This window comes from Saccopteryx bilineata, chromosome X (assembly GCF_036850765.1).
Source record: "Saccopteryx bilineata isolate mSacBil1 chromosome X, mSacBil1_pri_phased_curated, whole genome shotgun sequence".
NCBI lineage: Eukaryota > Metazoa > Chordata > Mammalia > Chiroptera > Emballonuridae > Saccopteryx > Saccopteryx bilineata.
In genome coordinates this window covers 36,149,795-36,161,099 of record NC_089502.1, presented here as the reverse complement: position 1 = coordinate 36,161,099, position 11,305 = coordinate 36,149,795, and the positions used below count along the sequence as shown (strand labels likewise).

General features: G+C 37.4%; 1 non-coding gene across 1 annotated transcript; it reads left to right on the top strand.

Annotated features, from left to right (window-relative positions):
• Positions 1-10,516: 10,516 nt before the first annotated feature.
• Positions 10,517-10,592, top strand: TRNAD-GUC (transfer RNA aspartic acid (anticodon GUC)). The gene has a single exon. It is a non-coding gene; the product is annotated as a tRNA-Asp (tRNA).
• The last annotated feature ends 713 nt before the right edge of the window (positions 10,593-11,305 follow it).

The following is an 11,305-nucleotide window of genomic DNA, read 5'->3' as shown; positions in this document are numbered from 1 at the left end:
ATCTTCCCTCCCATGACTTCCTCCCCCATAAAATTTAGGTCTCCATTCAAATATTATCAACTCAAGGAGACACCATTAACTCCTCTTCTAAATAGTAGTTTGTGTGAATATGCTGTGAAAATATACAGTTAGAATAACAGAGAAAGCAAAGCACCCTAGGGTGAAAGCCCTGAGTGAACAAGAATCCAGGGGCCTCTTTGACCCTGTACTGGAATCAATGCATGCTGGAAACAGCAAGGCAGCATGATAAGAATTAGCAACAGAAAATCTTTAGGCTCTCAGTACAGAGATTAGGAGTCAGCATGTTCCTTGCACTTTATTTCACCCCCTGAAAACTTCTTTCTGCTTCCTTGAGTTATGTGTACTTGCTAGTAAAAATCTGAGTAAGGCTGGGGATAGAGCTTCAGTCCTTTGACCTTCTTACCAGGACTGTTCCCTCCCCTGAGCCCCTCAATGCATTTAATCTGGTCTCTGAGTAGTTTATTGTCTCTATGACAAGTGGTGCCCCATGTGAGGACTGGGAACCAAATGACCGGTTTACTACTCTGAGTAGTCATTGTCTCTGCAACAGCAATTATTCTCTATTACTTTATACTGTTCTATATGTTTTCCCATAAGGATTTGTTACTTGACATTATACTGAAAGTCTGTTTGTTTATTTTCTGCCCCCTAATATCATGTAAGCTCCTTGAAGGCATGAAATTTACCTATTTTGTCCATTGTCATAATCTTATTTTCTAGAATATGCCTTGTGTAAGGTAAGTCCTTAATACCATTGGTACAAAGAATTAATTTGGAATTTAATACACCATATTTAATATCCATTTTGATGAAACACAGAACAGTTATTTTTTTATTAGTGGAGAGTAGAGAGAAAGGATATAATCATTGGATTAATATCCAGCTCAGGATAATGAGGGTAGAAAACCACAGTATGGAGCCTTGGATTCCTGGGAATTTATGCAAAGGCAATTAGCATTATCCTTTTCAAATAGAGAATGACAATCAGGAGATAGGTTATAGTGGAAACAATGGTAAGAACATCTTTGAAGGAAGCTGTTTAGAGGCAGAAGATCATAACTGAGCACACATAAATGGAACAAAGAGAAGAAAACAGTAGGGCCAAGCACAGTTTAACAAAACACCCCAGCTTACATCTGAGTTCTTACAAGGGTTCAGCCTATTCAGTGCCTCAAACTGTCAGTTTGGGAATATTGACCATAATAGGTTTCTATTTTGATATTGTTGTCTAGGTTCCAGTAACAGTATCTGAGCCCCAACAAAAGATTAAAGCTAATCATATGGCATGGAGCTCTCTCTTCAGTTACAAGGGACTATCTTGCAATAGTTTTGATTGCATTAGCCTAGTAAAAGGTTTGTCCATGGCAGCTTTTGCTGATGATAACTTGCATAAACAAAGCTTGGGCCTGATATATAACTGGTAAAAAAAAAAAAAAAAAAAAAAAAGAGTCTACATGAGCTCTAACAATTCACAGCATACCATGCCATCCATTAACCTTTTTTTTTCTGGGTCTCTGATCGATATGGTTCCTGAAGATTTCAGGAAACAGAGGTTGCCGAGCAGCTTGCCCTAGTGTCCAGAAGGGGTCTTATTCTGGCATTGTTTTCATTATATGAGTTTCAGTCTTTACATTTTACTTAATGAAGTGACTCCCTGTTTTCTGTTATGCTCAACACTTTAAATATTAAATTCCAATATCAGTGCTATAGAACATAATGCAACTTCTTTTAAATTAAGAAAAATGAGCCTGACTAGATGGTGGCACAGTAGATAGAACATCGGACTGGGATGCAGAGGACCCAGGTTTGAAATCCCGAAGTTGCCCGCTTGAGTGTGGGCTCACCAGCTTGAGGGCAGGGCCACTGGCTTAAGCGTGGGATCATAGACATGCCTGCACGGTCACTGGTTTGAGCCCAAAGGTGGCTGGCTTAAAGCCCAAGGTCACTCACTTGAACAAGGGAGTCATTCACTCTGCTGCAACCCCCTGGTCAAGTCACATTTGAGAAAGCAATCAATGAATAACTAAAGTGACAACAAAGAATTGATGTTTCTCATTTCTCTCTGTTTCTGTCTGTCCCTTTCTGTCCCTCTCTCTGTCTTTCTCGGTCTCTGTCACAGAAATTAATTAATTAATTAAAATGAATTAGATACCAAATAGCACAGGGACATGATATGTAATGCTATCTTTTAACTTTTGATTTTTGAGATGATAATTATTACATGAAGTTACAAAAAAAATGTACAGGAGGCAGGGGAATCCTGTGTATCATTCTCCTACTTTTCTCAAATGGTACAATTTATGTATTGTACAATATCAAAATTTTTAAAAAATGTTTAATGCCATTTTGTTTCCCCATCATGTTGTTTTAGCTTAAGGAACTAAGACATATTAGGTCTTTGATGTCAGAATCTCATTGTTTACTATTTTTTTAGATTTACATCAAATTGTCAATATTAACACTTTCATTTCTACCTCCAGATTGTATTTCAACATGACCCATCTGACATAAGATGACCTGAGATTCAGCTAGGTTATGGAGGCTTGGTGGAAAATGGCAATAGGGATCTCAAATCTCCTAAATTCAAAACCATGAAATAGTTTTAGAATTTTCAGAGCTATCTTTGCACCAATCCAATTTTAGCTAGCTAGCCCCCATGATTTGGGTGAGTCACTTAACCAATTAATTAGTACTTCAAATTCCTCATAACATATCCATTTGCCTCAGCATTTTTATAAAATATAGATGAAGCAAGCTATGAAAAGGCACTTTGTAAAGTATACAGGAATTATGTTTATGCTAAGTAATCTTGTTATATGTAATACTTACGTACTGTTTTTGGAACTGAATCAACCATTTTATAGAATTTGCACTATATAGTAAATAAAACTAGTCTGTAATATTATTGTCCTATTGGTTCAAATACAAAGTGGGAGGGCAGAATGAGTAAGTAGTCTTGTTTGAGTGCTGAACATACACCAGAAACTTTCTTGGATGTTTGAGTGTGTCCTATCACACTTAATCTGCAGTAGCACAGGATTAGTTAAGTAGTCTTAATTAGATACTAAAACTCATAGACTTTAGTGTCTTTTGCATAAGGTCACTTTGGTGTTAGGAGTCAAGATTCAGCCTGACCAGGCAGTGGCACAGTGGACAGAGTGTTAAACTGGGATGTGGAGGACCCAGGTTCGAGAACCCAAGGTCGCCAGCTTGATTATGGGCTCATCTGGTTTGAGCAAGGCTCACCAGCTTGAACCCAAGGTCTCTGGCTCCAGCAAGGAGTTACTCAGTCTGCTGTAGCCCCATGGTCAAGGTGTATATGAGAAAGCAATCATGAACAACTAAGGTGTCGCAACGAAAAACTGATGATTGGTGCTTCTCATCTCTCTCTGTTCCTGTCTGTCTGTCCTTATCTATCCCTCGCTCTGACTCTCTCTCTGTCTCTGTAAAAAAAAAAAGAGTCAAGATTCAAACTAAGTCAGTCCTCCTTCAGAGCCTGTTCTATCTTCTTTCAGAACTGTGCTGGTTTTTGAGGTTGCAACTAAGGTCTTTTTAGGAAATAACTTGTTGGCATGTCTTAGAAAGCATTGATGTGATTTGCCTAAGTAATCACTAAATTTTGTGGAAATATATTGGAAATATTTGTTTGTTAATTGACATATATGCAAATATATATATATAATTTCTATTCTTAATTTTTTTCTTAAACCCTCTCTATTTTCTGAGAGCTGATAATGTGTTAGAAGAACATACAGTTTAATTTTCAAAGTCTTATTTCTTTGATCTTGCTTCTATGTCAAAAATAAAGACTTTTTATATAACTTAGATATTTGATAAAATATTGAATAAAGCAATACACAGAGCACCATTTCAGATCAAGTGAACATTGAGACACTCTTTATATATGAAAAGATGCTCATCTTCTTTAGTTATTAGAGAAATGTAAATCAAAACGGCAATGAGATACCACCTTACACCTGTTCGATTAGTTATTATTAACAAGACAGGTAATAGCAAATGTTGGAGTGGCTGTGGAGAAAAAGGAACCCTCGTACACTGTTGGTGGGAATGTAAAGTAGTACAACCATTATGGAAGAAAGTATGGTGGTTCCTCAAAAATCTGAAAATAGAATTACCTTATGACTCAGCAATCCCTATACTGGGTATATACCCCCAAAACTCAGAAACATTGATACATAAAGACACATGCAGCCCCATGTTCATTGCAGCATTGTTCACAGTGGCCAGGATATGGAAACAACCAAAAAGTCCATCAATAGATGACTGGATAAAGAAGATGTGGCACATATACACTATGGAATACTACTCAGCCATAAGAAATGATGACATCGGATCATTTACAGCAAAATGGTGGGATCTTGATAACATTATATGAAGTGAAATAAGTAAATCAGAAAAAAACAGGAACTGCATTATTCTATACGTAGGTGGGACATAAAAGTGAAACTAAGAGACATTGATAAGAGTGTGGTGGTTATGAGGGGAGGGGAAAGGGAGAGGGAAAGGGGGAGGGAAGGGGCACAGAGAAAACTAGATAGAAGATGACAGAGGACAATCTACTTTGGGTGATGGGTATGCAACATAATTGAAGGACACGATAACCTGGACTTGTTGATCTTTGAATATATGTATCCTGATTTATTGATGTCGCCCCATTAAAAAAATAAAATTATAAAAAAAATAACCAGATTTACCTGTTTACAAGCAGGATGTTATAGAGACTATTTCAGAGGAGACACAGAGCCTGTTGAGTTAAGTACTGAGGCAAAGGTTGGGGAGAGGGATGGCAGATGTTAGAAAAAAAGAAGATATAAATAACTACAATAAATAATTACTTCAAAATCACTATCAGGGTCAGATCTAAGAATAACTGTCTTATTGCCTTAGTCCCTTAGAGCTGCTATAACAAAACAACAGATTGTCTGCCTTATAAACAGTATAAATTCACAGTCCTGGAGACTGGGAAGTACAAGATTATGTCAACAGCATGAATGTGTTCTGGTAAAGACACTCTTATGGGTTGCAGACAGCTAAATTTATGTTGTGTTCTCTCATGGTGGAAACAGAAAGACATTTCTTTTAAAGTCTCTTTTAAAAGGGAACTATAGCTATGCCTTGGAGATATTGTGGGTTCTTCTGAGAACTCAGATAGCTGTAATGTTTTTGCTGGTGGAGGGTCTTGCCTTAATGTTAATGGCTGTGAAGCAAGGTGGTAGTTACTAAACATTAGGTTAACTGTGGCAATTTCTCAAAATAAGACAATGAAGTGTGCTGCACGGATTAACTCTTCCTTTCATGAAGAATTTCTTTGTGACATGAGATGTCATTTGATACCATTTTACTCACAGTAGAACTTCTTTCAAAATTGGAGGCAGTCCTCTCAAATCCTGCTACGGTTTAACCAACTAAGTTTATGTAATATTCTAGATCCTTTGATATCACTTCAACAATTGTCACAACATCTCGATTTTATCTCAAGGAACTACTTTCTTTACTCATCCGTAAGAAGCAACTCCTCATCATTTCAAGTTTTATCATGAGATTGTAGCATTAGGTTTTCAGGCTCCACTTCTAATTGTATTTCTCTTGCTGTTTCCATTATATTGGCCCTTACTTTCTTCACTGACATTGTGAACCCTTCAAAGTCATTCATGTGGGTGGGAATCAACGTCTGCCAAGGTTGTGTTAATGTTGACATTTTGATCTCTTCTCATGAGTCACAAACATTTTTTTTATTTATTTTTTTGTTTAGTGAGAGGAGAGGAGGCAGAAAAACAGACTTCCACATGCACTCCAATCAGAATCCACCCAGCAATCCCACTAGGGCAGATGCTCTGCCCATCTGGGGAGTTACTTTGTTGCTCAGCAACCAATCTTTTCTTAGCTCCTGAGGTAGAGGCCATGGAGCCATCTTCAGCAGCCAGGGCCAACTTGCTCCAATGGAGCCATAGTTGCAGAGGCCATGGAGCCATCTTCAGCAGCCAGGGCCAACTTGCTCCAATGGAGCCATAGTTGCAGGAGGGGAGGAGGAGGAGGAGGAAGAGAGAGAGAGAGAGAGAGAAGAGAAAAGGACAAGGAGTAGAGAAGCAGATGGGAACTTCTCCTGTGTGCCCTGTCCAGGAATCAAACCCAGGGCATCCACACACTGTGCTGACATTCTACCACTGAGCCAACTGGCCAGGGCCACGAATGTTTTTAATGGCATTTAGAATGGTGACTATTTTCTGGGAGGTTTTTAAATTGCTTTGCCCAGATCCATCAGAGGAATTACTATCTATGGCATATATATTCTTACAAAGTGTATTTTTTAAATAGTGAGTCTTGAAAGTTGAAATTACTTCTTGATCTCATGGGCAACAGAATGGATGTTGTGTTAACCAAAATGAAAACAACATTAATCTCTTTGTACATACCCATCAGAGCTTTTGGGTAAGCAAGTATATTTTCAATAAACAGTAATATTTTGAACAGAATCTGTTTTTCTAAGCAGTAGGTTTCAACAGTGGGCCAAAAATATTTAGTAAACAATGCTATAAGAGCAGATGTGCTATCATCCAGGCTTTGTTGTTCCATTTGTAGCCCACAGGCAGAGAGATTTATCATCATTTTTAAGGGCCCTAGGTTTCTCAGAGTGATAAATGAGCATTGGCCTCACTAGCTGCATTCACCCTTAACAAGAGAGTCAGCCTGTCCTTTGAAACTTCGAAGCCAGACATTGACTTCTCCTATCTAGTTATGAAAGTCTTAGGTGATATCTTCCAATAAAAGGCTGTTTTGTCTATATTGAAAATCTATTATTTAGTGTAACCACCATCATTAATTATCACAATTAGATCTCTGGATAACTTGCTGCAGCTTCCACATCAACAATTTTTGTTTCACCTTAGACTTATTTTATTGAGAGGATTTATTATTTTTAATCCTCATGAACCAACCTCTACTGGCTTCAAAACTTTTCTTCTGCAGCTTTTTAATTTCTCTCAGCTGTCATAGAATTAAAGCATGTTAGGTCCTTGCTCTGGAATAGGTTTTTGCTACATGGAATATTGTGGCCTGTTTGATCAAGATCTTTAAAATTTTCACCATATTCACAATAAGGCTCTTTCATTTTTGTTTGTTTGTTTTTTTACAGAGACAGAGAGTGAATCAGAGAGAGGGATAGACAGGGACAGACAGACAGGAACGGAGAGAGATGAGAAGCATCAATCATTAGTTTTTTATTGCGCGTTGCAAAACCTTAGTTGTTCATTGATTGCTTTCTCATATGTGCCTTGACTGCGGGCCTTCAGCGGACTGAGTAACCCCTTGCTGGAGCCAGCGACCTTGGGTTCAAGCTGGTGGGATTTTTGCTCAAACCAGATGAGCCCACGCTCAAGCTGGCGACCTTGGGGTCTCGAACCTGGGTCCTCTGCATCCCAGTCCGACGCTCTATCCACTGCGCCACTGCCTGCTCAGGCAAGGCTCTTTCATTTTTTTTATTATTTGTGTTTTTTCTACAGTAGCACTTTTAATTTTTTTCAAGAATTTTATTTTGCATTCACAACTTATCTAATTATTTGTCACAAGAGGTGTAATTTCAGGCCTCTCTCTTGGCTTTCGATATGCCTTCCTCACTAAGCTTAATAATTCTAACGTTTGATATAAAGTGAGAAATTTGTTACTCTTCCTTTCACTTGAACACTTAGAAATTATTGTAGGGCTGTTAATAGGATTAATTTCTATATCAGTGTATCTCAAGGAAGGGGGGGCGGCAAGGAGAAGAGATGGACAGGGCAATAGCCAGTCCATGGAGCAGTCAGAAAACACTCAACCTTTACTAAGTTTGCGATCTTATAAGGGAGCTGTTCATGGTGCCCCAAAACAATTGATAGTAACATTAAAGATCGCTGATCACAGATCACCATAAGAATATAATAATAATGAAAAAATTTGAAATATTATAAGAATCACCAAAATGTGACACAGAGACACAAAGTGAGCAAATGCTTTTGGAAAAATATTATGCCAATAGACTTGTTCCACATAGGGTTGCCGTAATCCTCCAATTTGTAAAAAGATACAATATCTGAGAAGCGCAATAAAATGAGGTATGACTAATTTTGTATGAGGTCAAGCCCTCATGATCTACTCACCTTCCAAAGTCTCCACCTCCTAAATCCATCACCTTAGGCATTATATTTTCAAACTATTAATTTTGAGAGGACATGCACTTTCTGCCCATAGCACCTGTGAAATAATAAACACCAAGAATAAGTTTGAAGTTTAGACCTAAGGTCATTTTGGATATGAGATATGGGGTGTAGTAGAAGAATATGTGTTACAACAAATATCCATTTTTTAAATGAGGACATATTCCATGTGTTGGGTTAAACCGTCAAGAGCTAGATTAGGGGTAGTCAACCCTTTTATACCTACTGCCCACTTTTGTATCTCTGTTAGTAGTAAAATTTTCTAACCACCCACTGGTTCGACAGTAACAGTGATTTATAAAGTAGGGAAGTAACTTTATAAAATTTATATAGCAGAGTTGCAGCAAGTTAAAGCATATAATAATAATTACTTTCTAAGTACTTTATGTCGGATTTTCGCTGTTTGGCAGAATAAATCTTTATAAAACAACTTACTATAGTTAAACCTATCTTTTTATTTATACTTTGGTTGCTCTGCTACTGCCCACCATGAAAGCTGGAACGCCCACTAGTTAAAATATAACTTTAAGTACCTGAGAACAGAGATGTAAAAGTATGTTAGGAAGAACAATGAAGTAATCAGACAGGTTTTGAATTCAAAGAGATAGGAAAAAGTTCTGATTCTGCAACTTACATACTGTGAGAATTTTTAAGAAAACAATTAACAACTGTGTGCCTTAATTTTTTCAACCTTAAGTGAAGATAAAAATAATACCAAGTTTACAAGATTATAGTGAAGATTAAATGAGACAAGCAATGTTATGTCTGTAGCACAATACCTAGTACAAACTAACCATTGATAAATGTTAGGTGGTTATGTTGTCTACTGATATTTATTTATTTATTTATTTATTTATTTATTTATTTATTTATTTTTGGTTGGGTTTTTTTTTTTTCCAAGAGACAGAGAGAGTCAGATAGAGAGATAGATAGGGACAGACAGACAGGAATGGAGAGAGATGAGAAGCATCAATCATCAGTTTTTCGTTGCGACATCTTAGTTGTTCATTGATTACTTTCTCATATGTGCCATGACTGCAGCCCTTCAGCAGACTGAGTAACCCCTTGCTTGAGCCAGTGACCTTGAGTCCAAGCTGGTGAGCTCTTTGCTTAAGCCAGTTGAGCTGGCGCTCAAGCTGGAAACCTCAGTGTCTCGAACCTGGGTCCTTCCGCATCCATGTCCGACGCTCTATCCACTGCACCACTCCCTGGTCAGGCTGTCTACTGATATTTAATGAATAACTCTGAGGCCAGCCTGATTTTTATTCTTTTGAAGTAATCTGATTTGGAAGCAAGGGTGCTGGATCCTTTTAGAATGCTTTTCTATGTTCATAAAATTAAAAAATTTTAAATAAGTTAGTTTAGACTTTAACATATTTTATTCATTTTTCTATTCTCTGATAAATTATTTTACCTTGTTGATTTAGTTCTTTATTCAACTCATTAAATTTTAATTTTATTATGTCTTTGCTTATTATTTTTTACATTTTCCTTGATCTATTTTTACAAGCTGTGTAATATTGGACAAATTACTTAACCTGTCTAAACTGTAGTTAATGTATGTATAGAATGGATATGTTAATAGTACTAATTTCACAGGATTGTTGTGGAAGGTCAGTGAGAAAATATGTGTAAGGAACTTATCATAATTCCTGGTATATAAATAAATATTATTGTTATTTATATTGTTATCAGCATAATAGTAGCTTCCTTATATCTGCTATGAATATTAGTAAAATGATATCTAAATTTCACAGCATATAATTGGCACTTAATGATAGGACTGCAAAGGGATACAAAAGGTTTAGTTATTACAATAATTATTGACCACCACCATAATGAAAAACATGAGATAACCACATATTGCTTCACTTAGTCCCTTCACTATGAACAATACACATCTTAACCTTTTGTGCTAAGCCATGCCACCCAAACAGACATAGGATAGAACAAGTGATGGTATTTGCCCAAATATGTTAGCAGACAGCAAAAGAAGGAGAAGAAAATAACGGTCTTTTCTAGAAACATACACTTCTATGTGTTCATTGTCAGATTTCATCACTTAATGTAAATCACCTACTACTTTAGTATTTTCTGAATTTACAGCACTGTGCTAGGTACAGAGAAATGAATAGGATGTAGTCTGTACCCTCTGGCAAATCAAAGAGATATAGAGCAGTCACTTTGCTAGACAGTTATATATAAAATAATACAAAATCAACCGTGGTTACTGTAAAAATAGAAGTATTGTAAAAGTTGTCTGGGAGCATAAAAGACTGAGATAGGCCCTGGCCGGTTGGCTCAGTGGTAGAGCATCGGCCTGTCATGCAGGAGTCCCGGGTTCAATTCCCGGCCAGGGCACACAAGAGAAGCGCCCATCTGCTCTCCACGCCTCCCTCTCTCCTTCCTCTCTGTCTCTCTCTTCCCCTCCTGCAGCCAAGGCTCCATTGGAGCAAAGTTTGCCCGGGCGCTGAGGATGGCTCTGTGGCCTCTGCCTCAGGCACTAGAATGGCTCTGATTACGGCAGAGCGATGCCCCAGATGGGCAGAGCATCACCCCCTGGTGGGCCTGCTGGGTGGATCCTGGTCGGGCACATGCGGGAGTCTGTCTGACTGCCTCCCTGTTTCCAACCTCAGAAAAATACAAAAAAATAAAAAATAAAAGACTGAGATAAAAGCAATGTGTTTGTATTTGCAATACTGCTGGGGATAAAACACAAATACAAATCTAGTTCCAAAGAATAGAGATCAACTTACAAGTAATAATTTATTTAAGGATGATAATTTAACACAATTTATGTCAAAAGAGAAGTTATATAAAAATATAAAAGCATCAACATGTATCAATTGTCTTAGTTTGCACAAAGATGGTAAAGATCAAGAAAGCATATTGTGCAGGTCAGAGTAGGATAAGGGACATGATTTGTCAAATACCACACAGATGTTGTCTGGAGTGATTTTGAATCCAAGTCAGAGTAATAGCCATTGAGTGAACTTTATTTTTTTTTCTAGAAAAAAAAGGCAAAGAATAGAACAGAACCCAATTATAGTACCAAAATTGTGGAACAAGAATAA